The sequence below is a fragment of the Macadamia integrifolia genome, unplaced genomic scaffold (genome assembly GCF_013358625.1).
Source record: "Macadamia integrifolia cultivar HAES 741 unplaced genomic scaffold, SCU_Mint_v3 scaffold451, whole genome shotgun sequence".
NCBI classification, from domain to species: Eukaryota; Viridiplantae; Streptophyta; class Magnoliopsida; order Proteales; family Proteaceae; genus Macadamia; species Macadamia integrifolia.
The window spans coordinates 122,472-142,484 of NW_024870453.1; the positions used below are offsets into that span (position 1 = coordinate 122,472).

At 35.8% G+C, this 20,013-nt stretch overlaps 1 pseudogene; it reads right to left on the minus strand.

Moving 5' to 3' along the window:
- Positions 1-7,539: 7,539 nt before the first annotated feature.
- LOC122068685 lies at positions 7,540-15,631 on the minus strand (annotated as a pseudogene).
- Positions 15,632-20,013: the final 4,382 nt, after the last annotated feature.

A 20,013-nucleotide genomic window follows, 5' to 3' on the forward strand; every position in this document is an offset into this window, starting at 1 on the left:
CTATTAATGCCCAATTTGCCTCACCACCCTCAATGACATTTGCCTTCACTAAATCCCTCTCAGCCTCGGTGAACTAACCTTGGAAACTGGTCCTTGAATACAAACAATTTGGCCAAATTCGATACTCTCTATTCTTGATGTGCTTGCCTACCAAGTTACAGTGGAAAGCTTGAACTAACTGCGGATATACCTCCTCTTCCACCTTTAGCATTGCTTCCCATCCCAAGGCCTTGAACCTCTCCTTTGACTTTAAAGACTTGAAGATCTTGGGTAATAAGAGGACATTCAATGGCAATGGCACGGGAAATAAAATGAACCTAGTTGGCTTGATCATAGGAGTACTGAACAAAATGGTGTCAAACCCCTTCTCTGTAGCCATTTGTCCAACGACTATAATGGCAACCTTACGGATCGAAATCCTCTACAGCCACAACTCTTGGCGGAGGTTGGCGGAGGCTATCTATGATGGTGACATGTGGCATTGACCACGTGTACGGTGGATCATTAAGGTTCTGGTCTGAGATTTTGATTTTACAAATAGACCGGTTCATCATCAACCAAAACGTAGAGGAATTCGAACCCTATCCCTGTTTCACATCGTCTTCTTCTTCTCCCTCCTTACCCTCTTTTGTTCAAAAGAAGGAAAACCCCCTGTTTCCCCTCTTCTTCTTCTTCTTCTCCCTCCTTACCTTCTTCATTAGTCGTAGCTGGTGAACCATGAACGAAATTGTTTCACAGATATAATGCAATCCCCAAATTCAAACCATTCTTTTTAGTTATACTTTTCTTGCGAAGCAAAATAGACGGAACACCTAGGGCCCACTTGATAACGTTTCATGAAACGCGTTTCTGCCATTTTTGTAGAAACGGAATAAAAAGCGTTTGATAAAATTGTTTCGTTTCACTTATTTTCAGAATAGAAATTGAAATTTTTACCTATTTATGGTTCAAGAAACGACCCAGGGCCGTTTCTGGAAACGACTCGTGGCCATTCTTTCGCTTGGTACTATCGACTTCCAGAAACATGACTTATCAAACACCTTCAATTTCGTTTCTGTTTCTAGAAATGAAATTTATGTTTCTGCCTTTTCTTGAAATAGAAACGGCAGAAACGTGATCAAACGGGGCCCCTAATTTTTCCCCCTTTGAATGATTAACAATCTCTAGTTTAAATAATAACAAGAAACCACTTAATGAAGCCACTTATAAATTATAATCCTCCTTCTTCCTTCAATTTCAACGTCATTAATTTGCAAAGAAAGACTTGACTAATATAATGGAAATTTGAACCTTTTCCTCTTTTTTTCTTTAATTTCCAAGTGTTGGATCTTCTCGAGTTCCTCTTGTTTTAATGTCTCACTCCTTCAGGCTTTAATTCCTTACCGCGATTCGATATGATCAAAACCCTCACAGGCAGCGGACGAACTGGGTTGGATCTTGATGACCTCCTCCTACACCTTCTTGGTTTCAGCTTCGACGTCGGAGAGTCTCGACTGCTAGAGGGGAGAGAACGATGTCGAGTGACCTAAGGGCAGAGGATTTTGTGGCCTTGCAGATCGAGTGCTAGGGTTTTCAGGATGTGAGCGGCGGCGTCTTTTGGGTCGAGGAGAGAGTTTGAACCGGTTCATTTTCAAAATCAAGATTTCAAACCAGCATCTTAACGATCCACTGTACACGTGGCATCAGCCACGTGTCACCATCGCAGATAACCTCTGCCAAAAGTTGTCGCCGTAGAGGATTTCGATCCCAACCTTACTACGGGTAATTCTTTCGGAGGCCATATGTTCTACATGATAAAATACATTAAAATGAGTAAATTCAGAAAGACAGTAAGCAAGAAGTAGCATATAACAATAAGATATGCAAATGTTAGAACTTCCTATGGGTTTGAGATTGAAACCCTATGGAGGAAACCACACAGGAAAAACAAGAACACGAATCTAATAAAATTATGGAGGATCGATTTGTACCTTTCACCTAGTATGCTGAAGATGATTGATGTTGGTCACTCCCACTTTCGCTCTATTGGCTTGGCTATGGATCTTCTACAACCCCTTAAACCTCCTTGGTTCTCTCACTTTAGTGGTAAAGTGGGGAAGAGTGAATAATGGTTGTAGGGACCCAAAACCTAGTATTTATAATACTGTCCTGCACTCAAAACCCTAAACCACAATGGGTTGAGTCAGCATATCCCTAAGCTTAAGAGTGGACCGATCCGGTTCATGCAATTTGACTCTCACCCATTTAATCAACCCGAATAATTAATTTAACCCATAAATCCAACAATCTCCCACTTGGGCTACATTAATTATAAGGATGTCTTTTAAATTGGTGTGGCCATAGAATCTTATTACATTAACCACTCTTACTGTGATTCAGTTGAAAAACCACTCACATCGAATAACAGCAGAAGATACACCTCAATATACGGCATACAACTTTCTGTTATTACAAACATAAGTAAGTTTCTTAACACGAATCTATGTGGGATACCATCATAGAAATATTGACATATCCTCAAATTACACTGTTGTCATTCTATGTAGGTCCTTAACTGAGATATTAACCTTCACTGTGGCAAATCGCCTTTGATCTGTGGTTAATATCTAACTGTGGCCTTCCGCCTATAAACTGTGGCAAATATTGCCTATGAACTGTGACAAATACTGTCTTAAAATGTGGCAAACATTACCTTTTGAATTGTGGCAAAATATTGCCTATAACTAAGAAATTACTGCCTATAAAAACATTTTCAAATGAAATCATAAACCAAATATTTCAAGAAATAACTGTGCATAATGTAAATGCTAAAACTTAACCATAATTCATCAAACTGTGCCCCAAAACATATGGGCTAAGGTTCAAAACATAAACAAATACTAAACAAAACCAGAACTCCCACTAATCAAGCATTTCAAATAACTGTATGTAAAGAAATCCTAACTACTTGATGTGACCAAATTTTACTTGCTCTCAATTGCTGATGATCAGTCTACCTCACCCTTTCTTAGTATCATTCTGCTTATCAACCCCAGAATTCTTCCTTTTCTCTAACCATTTCTTGAAAATAAAACAGTCCTTCTTCACATGTCCTTTCTTATGGCACCAGAAACACTCTACGTTGTTGGTATTCTCTTCATCCTGAGCCTTTTGAGATGTGTCAAGTTCTTGAGAGCTATTAGTCCTGTCATATGGCTTGACGCTTCCTCTGTTAGAAAAATTTTTGTTCCTTCTGCTTGGTCCACCAGAAGATCCCTTGTGAAAAGTTGCATGTGCACTCTCAAACCTAGTTTGTTTCAATTTTTCTTCCTCTTGAGTGCAAATGGAAATGAGCTCATTTAGGCTCCAATCGTCCTTCAGTGCAATGTAGGTAGATTGGATAACCTTATACTGACTAGGGAGGGTATTCAGTGCAATGTGTACAATATATTCTTCATCGATCTGTATTCCAAGATCCTTAAGTTTACCAGCATCAGTAGCTACACCCAAAATGTATTCTCTAACACTCCCACATCCATCATACCTTGTATTCATTAGCCTGGTCATCAATGTGGTTTTCTCAGCTTTCTTGTTGTGTTGAAATCTAGCTTTAATAGCATCCAGGAATTCTTTTGCAGTGTCTTTGATCTCTATGTTCCCACGTATAATTTCAGGAACTGCCTTTTTTAAAACCAGTATGCACTTTCTGTTTGCTTTAGTCTATTTCTTAAACTTGGTCCTTTCAGCACTTCTGCTCGAGTCTGTGAGAGGCTCAGGTTTAGGCTCCCTAAGTGCCAAGTCTAAGTCAAGAAGACCTAAATGCAATTCTAATTCCTCCACCCACTTTTGATAGTTGTTACCAGTGAGTATTGGGATGGAAGATACATAACTTGAGGGAATGACCATCTTACTACAGCAGTAACAACAACACAATACATGCCAAATATCAAAATATAAACCATAATATAAAAGCATGTAATACCATCAATATATTTTAAATAAGAGTTACAACTAAAAATGTATCCCTATCCTTTGGGACAGGAATTAGCTGATGCTCTTATATTCTTCTTTTAACTGTGAAAACAACACTAACTTTGGAATTCAATCACCTTTGGGCAAAAGAACTCCAAATTCAATGTCCCTTTCTGAAATGTGGATGATTATCCTCAAACCTTGATGACATAACCTTTGGGAAAGTATCACCTTTACTGTTGGAGAAGATACAATCGAACTGAATGTACCACTTTGGTGGGTTTCACTCAGTTCTATCATATCTTTCCCATTGGAGATGTATATCTTTATGTTCAAAACATACATATAAATGTCACTAGGACAACAATAACCATACAAGAGTCACAACCGCAACTACATTCCTATCCTTTGGGCTAAGAATGCACTGGTCCTCTTGTAAATTTATATTTACTGTGAAAAGAACAATAACTTTTGAAATCCCCTCACCTTTGGGCTTAGGAACCTCTAGGTTACTGTCATTTTCTTAACTTTGGTGACATCACCTTTGGGCAAATGTCACCTACATTGTTTCCCTGTGGAAAATCATGAAATAATAAGATGTACCACTTTGGTGGATTCCACCTCATCATTTCATGGTTTCCTAAAGCAAAATTACTTTGCAACTAAGAATGAGCGGAAGCTTACACCCTTTTCCATATTAACATATCTCAATTTAAAAAAAAAAATTCTCAATTTCATGGTAACCAATAACATATATATTTTTCAAAGCATTGATTTATGCTATTTTGTTTCAATGATTGAAACTAAATACAACATAAAATTTCAAATAAACATGTCATATTAAAAATTAGATCATTAAATGTGGCCCGAAACAAGAAATCCAACGCAAAAAACAGATTTCAATTTGGCCTTAAAACGAACCTTTAAATGAAATTTAAAGTAGTTTAAATAAAAACGCCCTTTTGTTTCAATGATTCAAATACAACATAAAATTTCAAATAAATATGTCATATTAAAAATTAGATCATTAAATGTGGCCCGAAACAAGGAATCCAACGCAAAAAACAGATTTCAATTTGGCCTTAAAACGAACCTTTAAATGAAATTTAAAGTAGTTTAAATAAAAACCCAAAATGAACAAAAACCAAACAAGTCTTTTTTTTTTTAAATCAATCAAGACCAACCGGTTCGGCCATATGAATTCCGGGTCAAATTCGGGTCAATTGGTCAACGACCCGGTCAACCTTTGACCGAGTCAAATAGTACATATGAGTTGACCCACTGTGTCACCGGTTCGAATCGGTAGGGTTTTCGAGTTGAACCGGCGATGCCTCGCCGCCGTTTTTTTTTTTTGAATTTTTTTTCTCTCTCCTCCGGCAGCCGGTTTCCGGTGGCGCGTGCCGGCGCGTACGGATGTTTCCGGTGACTTGCGGCATACCGCCGCGACCGTATTCTCGTGATCTACAACTTTCGTGAAGAAAGTTTTTCCATACAGGATTTTTAAGTGATGGTAAAATTACGATTTTTATGATTTTCATGATTTTTAATCAAATCAGGTTTTAAGTAATAATCAAAATCTTCATGTACAAGAAAAATTCAATCGATTCTTGTCCCATGTGGTCTGCTCTGATACCAATTGTTAGAACTCCCTATGGGTTTGAGATTGAAACCCTATGGAGGAAACCACACAGGAAAAACAAGAACACGAATCTAATAAAATTATAGATGATCGATTTGTACCTTTCACCAAGTATGTTGAAGATGATTGATGTTGGTCACTCCCACTTTCGCTCTCTTGGCTTGGCTATGGATCTTCTACAGCCCCTTAAACCTCCTTGGTTCTCTCACTTTAGTGGTAAAGTGGGGAAGAGTGAATAATGGTTGTAGGGACCAAAAACCTAGTATTTATAATACTGTCCTGCACTCAAAACCCTAAACCACAATGGGTTGAGCCAGCATATCCCTAAGCTTGAGAGTGGACCGAACCGGTTCATGCAATTTGACTCTCACCCATTTAATCAACCCGAATAATTAATTTAGCCCATAAATCCAACAAAGAATACAACCTGGATTAAAATTTCTCTCTGAAATGGCAAATTAACCTAAAACAGAGAAATAACAGAAAATGAACTTACCTGAAGTGATGTAGAGCGAAGGAAATGCAAGGAAATAGCCGGGAGAAGGTTAGGTTGGAGCTTGGTGGTAGACCGGTGCAAGAAGAGGCTGAAATTAGATTTTGAGAGTGAATAAAATCGCTCTCGGGTACTGTTTTAAACAGTACAGAGAATGGCGAACCGGCAGGCCATCGTGGCTCCTACCCACCGGTTTGGACCTGCCGGTTTGGCCAAAATTTTCTCAGTGAGTCTTGGATTTTTAAGGTATAAAGTGCGAGGTTTAAGCACTATAATGGCACCTTAAATTTGTGAGTTTATACATGTATGGAAAAGTAAACGCTAAGAAACCTGGGAAAAAAAATGGGAGGAATGTGTACGATTAAGTCCAGGTGAGAATGGAATTTTATGAGAAAAAAATAATGGAATAACTTTTAACAGAAATTTTGAATTAGCTTATGAAGGTCGAAACATGTGAAAAATAGTAGTTGTATGTGGTAGTGAGAGTGAACGCAGGAAAGTCCAGTGTGAGTTCAGTATACCAAGTAAAACTTCAAGAAGATGAGACTAAGGAATTATCGAAAATTTCTTTAATTGATGGATTAAATACCAAAGAGAAAGTAAATGGTGAAATGCATAAAGGAGTAATATGGAGATGCTTGTGAAGGTAGATAGAAGCTCATATTTTCTAAATAAAAGAGAAGGATATATATATATATATATATATATTTATGCGTGTGTGTGTCTGTAATGAAATTTTAAATGGTAAGCGACAAATAGTAATGACAAGAAGAGAATTTGATCGTGGATTTGAAGGGAACTAATTTGAAATAAGGCATATCATACAGAATAAGTGTAGAGACAATTATGCTGGAGACGAGGACAGGAACCATAAATGAAATATGAAAAATGATAAACTGAACGTAAGATTTTCAGATCAATATGAAATAAATGTTTGAGATCAATGTAAGTTTTCATGGGTTAATTGAGAGTTTAACGGATGAGATCAGTAAAGACAAGTAATTAATTGAAGTGGATGTTAAATAATTAAGGGAAATTTACATCCACCACCCCTTGTGTTTGCCCTTATTACATCCACCCCCTTCGCGTGTCATTTATTACAAATAAACTCAGTCCAATTAACACTGTGAGTGAGGTGTTAGTTTTTAAAATTGAAAAGATGATTTTACCCTAATGATATCTTTACCTAAAACATCTTAAATCAATGACCATTTTACCCTTTAAACATCTTCAACCCTAAAATCCCAAACTTGTCTTGAACCTTGGTTGTTGCTGCCCCCTTCAACTTGGTCGTCTCTGTTCACTGAGGTTAGCAGCCCGCCAGTTTGGAGAGAAAGCAAGGATTCTTCTTGGCACTGAAGGCGGAGCTGGTGAGATGGTTGTTGCCGGCGAGGTCCATAATGTTGATTTTGGTTAACCACTGGGGATGGAGAAGAGCATCGACTGGGGGTCACCCTCAGTTTAGGTTAAGCACTGAGGATGGAGGAGTTGGAGAATCAACTGGGAGTCTCCTTCCCTTTCGGTTTATCACTGGTGGGGATGGACGAATTGGCAAATCGATTCTAATCTCAACAATATCGACGTCCCAAAGGATCCAATCCTTAGTGGCACTTATATGAGGGGTATCGTGGGTGATGGAGTTTCTCCAGGGAGGGAGACCTCCATTTGCATGCAAGAAGTTGTTGTGGCATGTCTTAAGCCTTACCTGGAAGCCTTCCCTAAGGTGCTCCTGTTAGGAAAAAGAATTTTATATTATTTATTTTTCTATTGGTAGGAAAAGAATTTTATATTATTTATTTTCTTAATAATTTTGATCTTATCTTATATGATAAGATTGGTTTTGGTTAGTTGTTAGCTCTAACTCATTACGTAGTTGGATGTTACTAAAACACTAACTAATAGGGGATTCTGATTGACCAAGAATATATTAAATTGACTAAACCAAAACAAAGTGATACGAGAGAACAGTTCTCATGGTTCTCACCCTTTTCTAGAAAACGCCTCTCCCATCTCTCTCTTCCTTTTGGAGTGATCGAGTATGATGATTAGGGTTTTATGAAAACCCTGACTGCTGTGGAGGAACTTGGATCAAAGGGAACGCAAAGTTGTACTTGTGAGAAGGACTCACTGCGACAAGGCCAAGATCGCGTGGAGGCTCTGCACTTGTGGACTTTCAAGTAACAATCAAAACCCTGTTATCGATTATTTGTTGAATGATCAACCCTACCGGTAGGACGATCTGAATCACTTCCGTGGATACTTTCCTTTAGTAGTATCAAAGCCTCCCTGCCGAAGGGGGATCTTCAATTTATTTCATAATGCATATAGCATTTGATCTTAAAATTTTATTAAAAAAAAAATTAATAATCATAGAACAGTTAACACTGTTCACCATGAAATTGATATAAGAAAAAAAAAACACTTACAGATCTATGTTCTTCCATAATATATATATATATATATATATATTATTTTTCAAATCATTGCATTTGATCAGTTATTTAAAAAAAAAAAAAGTTTGAACAGTATGGCACTATTAACGTGAACAGTATGGACTGTTCATATGAATAGTGACATCGAATAGTGAATTTTTTAAAAATATATATATATATATATATATGTGGGCTCTTAACTATTTAGCCCTTTATTTTAAATGGGCTTTTATGATTTTGGGCTTATTAAAACTTTTTAAAAAGGGTCCTTGTGCGTCGTTATTGGTTTGTGAAACCCAAGTTTTTTAAATTAAAGAGTTTGAATTGGCTTAAATTCCTCATTTGGGTTGTTCTTAAATTGTGGGCTCTTATCAATAAACCAATATTCTCTATATAGATATTGTTCTTCAAAATAAAATAAGTTTTATCTGGAAACTTGCATAACTATCTGGTTTTAGTTTAAAATGTTTTACTTAAAATCCACGTGTCTGTACATACAACATTGACTTAAAAAGTGTTTTAAGTTGAACCCATTTGCTGGCCCACCTTATCATAACCCAATAGTTGAGTATTTTTTACTTCTAATAATTAATATTTTTCATAAGGCCTATATAATTAACAATTTGAGAAATTATAAATTTGAGGTGCCTTTATGTATACCTATATGGTCAATCCATTGGAAAGTCAAAGTATGGGCAGTAAGCTTATGGAAATTATTAGTTTTTAAAGTAAATCCTATCAGACTATAAATATAGTGTTAGCTTTGCAAAAGGTTTTGGGTCCAATTTTATGTTTTTAAATAATTAAAATAATAATCTTTTTATTGGCTTCGAATAATTAATATTTTCTATAGGATCAATATCTCTAATAGTTAATAATTTATGAAATTATCAATATAAGAGATATTAATGTGTACAAAATTGATGAGCTCAATGGAGAGTCCAATACTAGTACCAAGCTATGGAAATAATTAATTTTTTTTATTTTGTACCTTAGTTTGACTAGGTGGGACCTACATAATATGGTATTAAGTGAAAGTTAAAATTTGGACATTTTAAAGAACTTGCATGTTTTGTTACATAAGATGTAATAGTCTATTTTACTAAATATTAGTGAGATAAAGTGTGCATGGTGAAGTAGATTGTTCCATGGACTGAAAATATTACATTGTACATAGAACTCAAAATGGACCTATAACTTAAAGTGCTAAGTACTGTATTCAAAAAATAGTACTTATTAAGTTAATTTGTACATTTATATATTCTTTGATTTTCTTAAAACCCTAGTGGACACATGGACCCATAAACCCATATAATTAAATATGATTTAATGTTTTGTTTTGGGAGTATAATAATTTTATGAACATAAGTGATAGAACTGTCAAAAGTTGACAATTTAAAATGTGGTTTTATAAATTTTTTATTTTCACATAAATGAAATGAAATGATCAAATGCATGCATTCGTTAGTGGTTATGAGATTTAAAATGAACCATATTGATGGATTTTTATGTGGATGACATGTATATATGTGTTTTTAAAATTCGTCTCCTATTATCTATTTACTCTCTCTCTCCTCCGTTCTTTTTTATAAATTGACGTATTCCCCTTGGGTAGCCCAATTGGTGGGTTGATTTTCCAAGATTTCTTTAATAAAGAAAATATAAAATAGAATTAAGATTTTATTTTATCATGTGATGATCGAGAGAAAATCGATGACGATGATTGTAAGACGATCAAAGAAGTTGATCAAGAGTTGATCGGAGGTGTTGATCGCTTGAAGGAAGTGACCGAGATCAAGATAAAATGTTTTTATTTTATTATTTTCAATGTAATAGTTATTTTTATGTAACCTGCATTTACATTATCACTTAACTTAGGTTGAGTTGGAGTAGCTAATGAGGCTATGTTACTCCCACCCATCTTGGAATCAAGCTGAATTGCATGAGATGTAAAATTAATTTGACTCTGGATGCCATCCCATAACCACTATAGTTAATAATTTACATGTGATGTTTATTTTAATTGTTTAACTTAAATGCCTGTGTTTATTACATGTGTTGTGAAGTTAGTGTAAATACATATAATGCAATATATAACAATGCATTGAATGTATGTATATATGATTATCTATGTATATGCGTTCCTGTTCCTCTCACTATAAAGCAAATGTGATATGAGAAACTCTAATTGGTGGGATTCGCATGACCTCCCGTGATTGGTGAGGGTCGAGATTTCATAGGTTAATTCTAGCAAATGTCGATAGGATAATGCTTGTGATTGTTCAATGAACGGTCTACACTCATCTCCTCTATAATAAGTAGAGGACATGATTAGTAAGAGGTGTATTACGATAGTAGACACTAGCTCACGATGCCATAATTCACTCTGAGATAATGGATATACACTTGACCTGAGGATATGTCACCGAATAGGAATGGACATGGTACTCAGGTGGTCAAAGTTATTGGAAGTCATTATGATGGATAGAATTAGTCCAATTAATCAGCATGTGTACAATGAACTCTGAAAGGCTAAGTTGTGCATGTAAGGGTTGAATTATTCCAATTCACATCCCAAAGCTTTGAGGAAAGCTTAAGTTATAAAAAACCATTGATTGAGTTTTGCCTACTTGTATTCAATGGTATGTATCTATAAATTAATTATACATCATTGCCCATTTTACCATCACTTACCCACTAATTATTATGATGTTAATCCTTTTATCTGATCTAATTGTTTGGAATAGACAAAAATATTTACTTATGCTTATATTTGATTAAATTGGTTTATCCTGAGAGATAATACTCTTTCCCTAGTTGACCCTATGATATTCTTTATAATTGTCAAGGGTTATAGACATGATGAAGATGCTAAGAAGATGTTTGATGAGTAAACTAAGAATGCTCATTGATCATCAACTAAGGTCTATCATATTACCCAAGATGTCTTAAAGTTCTCCAATTCTTGACTATATCATAATAATGATAGGTCACTTTATGAGATTGAAATTCCTTAAGTTAATCATAGATGCTTATTTTAATGTCTTAACCATGTCACCGACTACATCTAATATAACTGGTGAAAACATTTGCTTATGAAAAGTCAGGGCAATAGTAATGGCATTTATAGTTTTCTTTTCATATTCAATACCTAATGGTTAAAATAAGAAGAAAGAATGGGTGGGTGTGACCCATATGTCAAGTAATATGGAAAAGAATGTTCAATACCTACTGGTTAAAATAAGAAGAAAGAATACGTCGGTGAGACCCATGTGTCAAGTAATATGGGAAAGAATGATACAAAGAATTATTAGCTTTACCTAATCACATTATGAAAGTAGCTGGATAAAATTTTTTATAAAACACTTGTCTTGTTTGAATATATTGTGTTGGTATGACCGACAGCCGCATGATATGTATGGACTTCGGTTCCTCATGCATGTCTACAAACTATATAGTTTAAATATGACAAGAATATTTTATGAAAACTAAAAATCATCTTTTAGCTGGGACTAGAGCAATTACCATTATATGGTAATGAAAAAAAAAAAATTGTGTGCTCTAGTTAATTTCACACTTTTCACGTTTGTTATAAGGTTGTATAGAGTTAGTAGAATTTATAAGTTGAGAGGGATAAGTCTCTAGAATGTCTAAAGGAAAATCCTATGTCAACTTATAAGTCCTATTTATGAGGACATATGACCAAGTCTTTTTCTAAAAAAAACTATAGAGCTATTTGTGTTTTGAAGTTAATTTATACTAATGTAGATCATCCAGTAAATACTCTACTTGATAAAGGTATGAGTGTTAACTCTTGATTAGATCAAGTGAGAACATTTATCATATATTCTTTGGATTATCTTAAACAGTATAAGATCTCTAATTGAGATACCTAGATACATCATATTGTATGATGTAATAAAAAGATTGAATTGGGCATTGTAAAACAATGTTTGACAGCTGTTTTATTAGCATTGTACTTTTAAAATAATAGTATTCATTTTGAATAAGTATCCATCTAAATTGGTACCTAAGGAACCTTTTAAATAATAGAATGTGCGAAAGCTTATTCTATAATTTCTTAAGGTATAGAGATCGTTTAGCTTAAATGCAAAGACGGTAGAGAGATGAGATGAAATACAACAATAAATAGCATATGATTTGATAATCTTATTTGGCTGATTTTTCTTTAAGAGAATTATATTACACTGTGATATATTTTTAGGAGCATAGAATAGTTCTATGTGTACTAACTAAATCAACATTTGTAACTCACATGTTTTGTATAATATCCTTAAATGTCTCAATATCGTAGGAGGATAATTTTACATCCTATTAACTATACCTTCTATATAAAGGAGAATGGCTATGTAAAAAAGTTCTACAAATATGTGTAATTCTTTAGAATCAAATACACTTTTGTTAAGGCTGTATAAGATGTAGACACAAAAGATAATAGAAAATTGAGCTTTGAAATAATATCTTTTCATCTTACTAAGTTAGGATTTTTATAGATCCACTATAAGGCGTATGCCCATTGGATGCAAGAGGATCTATATAATGATGAAAGAAAAGGTTGAAAGAAAGAAAAAATTCAAAGTAGAAAAATTCAAAGTATGATTGTTGTCGAATGATATACCCCCAGGGTTTCATTGTTGACAGATACACACTGTGATAGTCACAGATTCAAATGTTAATAGGAGAAGAGTGCATACCATTGAGATCTTATCGATCTCTTGAAAGTTTCTATTATCTAAAATATTCACATTTGATCAAATAACAAATTGTTTGCTTGGAACAATTTTTGAATGGACCAAATGGTTAATGAAAATACAAATATTTTTTTTGGATAAAATAGTTGGATTATTGTCAAACTTTAGTAATGGAGAATTACTGAGAAGTTGACCTAAGTTCATAATGTTACTACATGTCAATTTACGTAATATTTGATTATTTAAAAATTTGACAAGTGTGACAGATAATCCATAATATTTAGGATTTTGCATTTAAGTGATGGTGTTATATTTTGGAATAATTCAAAAGAGTAATTTATCTTGGATTTCACTATAGTAGTGGAATGTTTGACAATTAGCCAAGTTGTTTGGATGATAAAAGTTATTAACTAAACAAGAGACTATTTATAAGCTTGTAAACTACTTATTGTCCAGATATGTGATAATGAGAATATTTTACACTTGAATAAAGAATTCAAGTTGCATCCTATAGAAAGATTAATCCAGGCAGCTGATGAAATTAGCTCAGAGGAATAGTTCTTTCAAATCTCTTTACTAAGGGATTGATGTAGGATGTGAATATGTTGAGAATATGTAAAAAAATTTGATGGGTTTGACGTACAAGTGGGAGTTTTTTGGAAATGTTCCATCATCAATCTATAATTATATGAAAATTATATAAATTAATTTGTATGATTTAATAACGGACCTTGGTAAGTCCTTAGGTTTTAACCTAAAATTGTTCACGACTAGGGATGGGACTGGACATCCTGTGTAAATGGTCGTCGTATTGTGGGTACCTAGGAATGGAGATTCCAGGGTACAGGTTCAAGTGTACATACAGTGTGTACATTGAACTACATCATACTAGAAAATTTTAAGTGTGTGTTACTGTCTGTTGATTTGAAACGAAATTCTCATGAGTAGTGTACGATTAATCCTTTGACCTGATGAGTTCTTATCGATACGATCACACATTGTGAATTTTGGTGCACCAATGGTTGATGTCACCTTGACTATATATCGGTGTACTGGATTTATATTGTTTGATCGTATTCGAAAGAAATTTCTAATAAGGAATCCACTGTCCTTATTGGAAGAATATCAATAAGAGAGAATGACTGTACTTGATTGGACATAAACTTGGTACTGGTGGTATTTTTCTAAATAGTTTACAAAGTTTTTTAAAATTAATATTATTTATTAATATTTATTTTCGTAAAAAATTTTGAAAAATATTTTCTTTGGTCCAATCAGAATTACAAAATCTCTGAAAAAATTTCTATAGATTGGGGATATGATAGTATACACATGTCCTATAGTCTATAATGTGATATTGTATTGTGGAAGGACTGATGCGTAATAATCTACTTAAATTGCGTAATGATTGTTACATCTACTTGGCATCACATGTGTTGATTAACCCTGTATTATGAATACAGTATTGTTAAGATACATAAGATGCTAGGTGGAATCCTAATGGGATCCTACCCCTTTCCTATAAGTTCAATCTACATGTACAACATTTTAATGGTCATGAATTCTTTTTGTGATCTAAGATTTTGAATCTTCACAAGAGATGAGATCTCATATTAAGATGGAGGAGATTGTTAGGAAAAAGAATTTTATATTATTTATTTTCCTATTGGTAGGAAAAGAATTTTATATTATTTATTTTCTTAATAATTTTGATTTTATCTTATATGATAAGATTGGTTTTGGTTTAGTTGTTGGCTCTAAATAGAAAACCCATTACTTAGTTAGATGTTACTAAAACACTAACTATTAGGGGATTCTAATTGATTAAGAATATATTAGATTGACTAAACCAAAATAAGGTGATATGAGAGTTCTCACGGTTCTCACCCTCCTCTAGAAAATGCCTCTCCCATCTTTCTCTTCCTTTTGGAGTGGTCGAGTATGGTGATTAAGGGAACGTAAAGTTGTACGTGTGGGAAGGACTCATTGCGAAAGGGATAAGATCACGTGGAAGCTCTGCACTTGTGGAGTTTCAGGTAACGATCAAAACCCTGTTATTGATTATTTGTCGAATGGTCGACCCTACCGGTAGGACGATCCGAATCGCTTCCATGGATACTTTCCTTCAACTCCACTGAGGAATCCAATCTGCTAGGCAATGTCTAAAGGACCTTGTGACTAGTCATCCCGAGAAGGAAGGGAACGTCGGAGGCGGTGAGGTATTTTTCGTAGCAGCTCTTGAGACGGATCAAGTTTGGGTCTTAGAGGAACTCAACGATCCACCTAGCATTCTGTGACGAGCCGTTCCGTTCTTGACACACAGATTCCTCATCCTCATCCGCGAGCAGATATTTATCGTGATGGCCTCGTAGCCGATGGCCTTCGCATTATAGAAGAGTTCCATTCCACTATGATATTAATCAATAAAAAACCACAGAATTAGATATCATAATTACAGAAAAAGAAATCCCAATCAATTCCAGTATTAAGTTACAAACAAGGAGAATCCGAAAGTAAGGGCTTCTGTTACTTGAATTGAACCAATTAAAGATGAAGAGGCGGCTTTCTAAAGGCATTTGTTGAGAGAAGGAAACTGTGACGTTGTGTACATAAAGGAAGGGAGGAAGGAAGGAAGGTAGCTAGCCAGGGAGGTGAGGGACTGAGGGAGGAGGGAGGAAGGAGGGAGGGAGGAAGGCCTCCAGACAACGTAAGCTCGATACATTGAGAAGATTAAAAATTTTAGATAAAATGAAAAAGGGGAAAACACCCTCTTCACGCAGGACCTCGCCTGCCACAACCCTCTCACCACCTCCGCCTTAAGCACCGAGAAGAATCCTTGCTCTCTCTCTAAACTCCCCGGCCTCCCTAAACTCATCGGCCGCCAACCGCCGGCCGCCGAGACGACGAAGTTGAAGGAGACAGCAACAATCAGGGGTCAAGACACGTTTGGGATTTTAGGGTTGATGATGTTCAAAGAGTAAATTGGTCATTGACTTAGAATGTTTTAGGTAAAGATATCATAAGGGTAAAATTGTATTTTCAGTTTAAAAAACTAACACCTCACTCACGGTGTTAACTGAACTGGGTTTATTTGTAATAAACGAAACGCGAGTGGGATGGATGTCATAAGGCCAAAAGCGGAGGTGGATGTAAATTTTCAAATAATTAATGTAAATTGAGGATTCAATGATACTTATGATGAAACGGGAAGGAAGGTAGAAACTCAGGGTAGCATATATTGAGATCTAACCTGAGTAGGAATAAGTATAGGCATCCATGGTACAAGAATGGTATCAAGTGCGTACATATGAACTAAGATGAAATAGAGAAAATGATACCGAATCCCAGAAAGGGTACCAAAGATCCAGTTGCTTGAATGATTAAGGACTAGGAAAAATAATGTGTAAGATAAGAATGGAAGACAACCTTATGAGCCACAGAGAATTTGGATTAAATGGTCGAATTATATAAATATAATATATGGAGAAATATCTGAAATCATAAAGATGATATGGAAAATTTGATGAGCTGTGGACACGAGGACATTGATAGAATATTATTTTGGGATATCGATGGAATCTTAATTTAATTTGTGGAAATGATAAGGGAATGGAATCCATTGGTGTAATTCTCCTAAAACACAGAGAGTAAGCTGTGGAATAACTAATATGAAGCTAGTGTGGACCTTATAGGACTCTGAATTTTTACTGAGATCGGATCTAAGCACTTAATGAAGCTACATGGCGAGATAAAATATAATATTTGTATGTGTTAAGATATCACAGGATTTCATATGAAGATAAGGAGTAGTGTGGTATGCTAATTTTGTAGTTCTCGAGGAACCAAGGATATCAATATGGTCAATGGATAAGTTAATGCATGATACGGGATTTGGCCAATTCTACCAAGACATATGACCAAATTAATGATAATGAAAGTAAAATTCGATGTCACAACTTAGGGAATAAGAGTGGTATTAAAGAAAACCGAAGTAATCCTCACTGATGAACAACCCTACAAATTTCAAGGATAAAATTTTGTATGGAGTGGAGAAATTGTAACACCCTAAAATTTGAAGCAACTCAATCCCAAAGGTGGAACTTGACTGCGAAGGGGAATGCTGAACTGTAGACTATGGACCCTATGCAGACAGCCATATAGCTGTGGAGGGGAGAAACAGGCAAAATAAAGGGCCAAGTAAGAAGGGTAAAGTGGCCTAAGGGTATGGGGAAGGTCCCACATATAGGGGATAACCCTAATCAGAGGTTTGGACAATTGGGGAACCAAAATGAAGGAAACCGATGGGTTGTCAGCTGACAAACCGGACAAGCCGGTTTCATTGGCAGAATGTCTAGACGTTAAGTATTTCAACTGTGGACCCACCACTTTGTAGGGTAATTCCACCCATTTCTACCATGTGTAGGGGCATGTTAAAGGGTTTTAATGCATTAAATTTCATGTCAAACCCATTTCCCTATGGTGAGTTATTTAATTTTAAATACTTATAAAAAATGGGTTTTTCTTAAAGTGCTTTGCCAAGCAGACCCTGGGGACTGTTGAGTTTATAAAAGGGGGCAAGGGTCAACAAAGAAGATAAAAGAAAGAAGAAAGGAAGAAGAAAAGGAAGAAAAGGAAGGAAGGAAGAGGGAAGAAGAAGGAAAGGGAGAGAGGCAGTGTTGCTCTCCCTACTGTTGTTGTCCTCTCTGCTGCTACTATTGCTGCTGTTCTGCCCATCTCACCTGCTTCCAATAGTGGAAGGATGCTGCCAAAGAGTGCTGCCACAGCTGGGAATGGAATCTGAAGCTGGACAGCTGCTATTGGATATGCCTGCACACCATAGGAATTCTTGGAAGGTAATTACCCTAACCAATTCAGTGAATTGAGCTAGGGTAGGAATTGGAAAAAGGTAGGGTAGGTCAATTTGTAAAATTGGATGAGGGAGTTTGCTTGTGGGAACCCAGTATAGCCTCCCACAGCAAAAGGCCCAATTTATGGACCCCAATTGAGACCCAATTGACTACAAGGTTGTCCTTGAATTCCTAAACCATAGGACTTTTCCTAATTAGACTAAATTGATAGTAGTTGGTGGTGTGATTGCCCCCATGTGATCTCAATTTTTCCTAGCAACAGGCAGAAAATTTAGCTAGTACACCCAGCGAGCAAATTGGGTAAACTGAGACCCAATTGACCCATTAAAGTATCACAAAGACCCAAATTGAAGTTGGGAATTGGTTCATAGGGTATAAATAAATAAAATAAAATGTATGAGATGAGATTCAGGTACAGGAATAGCACTGCACAACTTTGCCGAAGAGAAGGCAGAGTGATGGGATAAAAATGGCCGATTCTGCCAAGGAAACCAGCCAACCAATTTTGCCCCAACAGAATAGTGTTGTTAGGTCTACATTGGCCCCAAATGCCCGATAAACTATGGGTATGAGACCCAAATTGCCCAAAAAATGATAGTATGATAGAAGGGTATGGTTTATGACTCAAGTAGGGACAAAATGACAGAAAAACAAAGTTGAATGGTGAAATACCAATGTGGGCCCGGCTATCTCTGGGAATTTCACCCAAAAGTATTTCACAGTCATACAAGGTATAAACAACTCCAAATAGGCAATTGGTAACTGGATATCTATAGGATAGATGGTAATAGCCCAAATTAGGATTATTGGCTATGTAGGTTGGGTAGGTAACCTGCATAGACATCGGGAGCTAGATAGGAATACTAGCTTGGTCAATTGGAGGGGAATACTGACTTGAGGTCAATGTGCTTCTTATCAGCTGAGTGTGGATTTCAATACAGGAATTCAGCTGAATTATGGAAAAGTGAAATTAATAATGATTATTAAAAATAAAATTAATTTTCATGTAAATTTGTTATTTAGGAACTTGAAAATACCCGGTGAGGATACGTTAGGTCGGGAATTCAATGAAAGAACACCGGATTTGAGAAATCAGGTGAGTGGGTGCTTGATTTGTTTTACGGAGTGTTTTAATATTTTCAATTATGCATACTCATGTGGAATGTGATGAATACTGTGTTATGGATTTATTTTATATAAAAATAAATATTTCACACGTTGCACAATTTCATCAATTGTGATGTGATGTGATTGAGATTTTGTGGATGTATAATATGATAGCTGGGTGGTGATGGTTGTAATGTTGGCGTTCTGAGGTACGGCGTGGCCGAGGTTCTTTCTAGTACCGTGGTCTTAGAGGTCAGTGTTACAATTGTGACCACAAATGTGTGTTTGGATGCTATGAATGCATGTAGATGCATATGGTTAGGATCATATCCTAATGCTATAATCCCTTGCCAATAGGGGTAAGGTATTGACTAATCCCACTCGGTGGTAGGTCGTGGAGGACTACAACACTCGAATACGACATACTATACCCTGAGAGGGCACAACATAGTACGACGTACTGTACGCATGACTATGGGATAGCATGGGAGACCAATGACGGTGTGGAATTCTAGGACCATGTTTGTCAAGGGTTACTATTTAAGGGTTAGTTGGGGGACCAAGGTTCTTTCCGGGACTAGCTGACTCTTGCTTGAAGCTAGCTTGTATCTCTGAGGCCCGACGTACTGGGAAGGGGATGCCACCTATGTTGCTTATAGCACTTATACCCATAAACATTGAGACTTAGTAATTAGAATGATAATTGTAAATAAAATGGATCATGTGTTTGTGCATCTATGATTTTACTTAGAGAGTGTATTGGTTCCATGATGTTGTGTGTGCTTGTCTGCTCACCCCTCACTAACTTGTA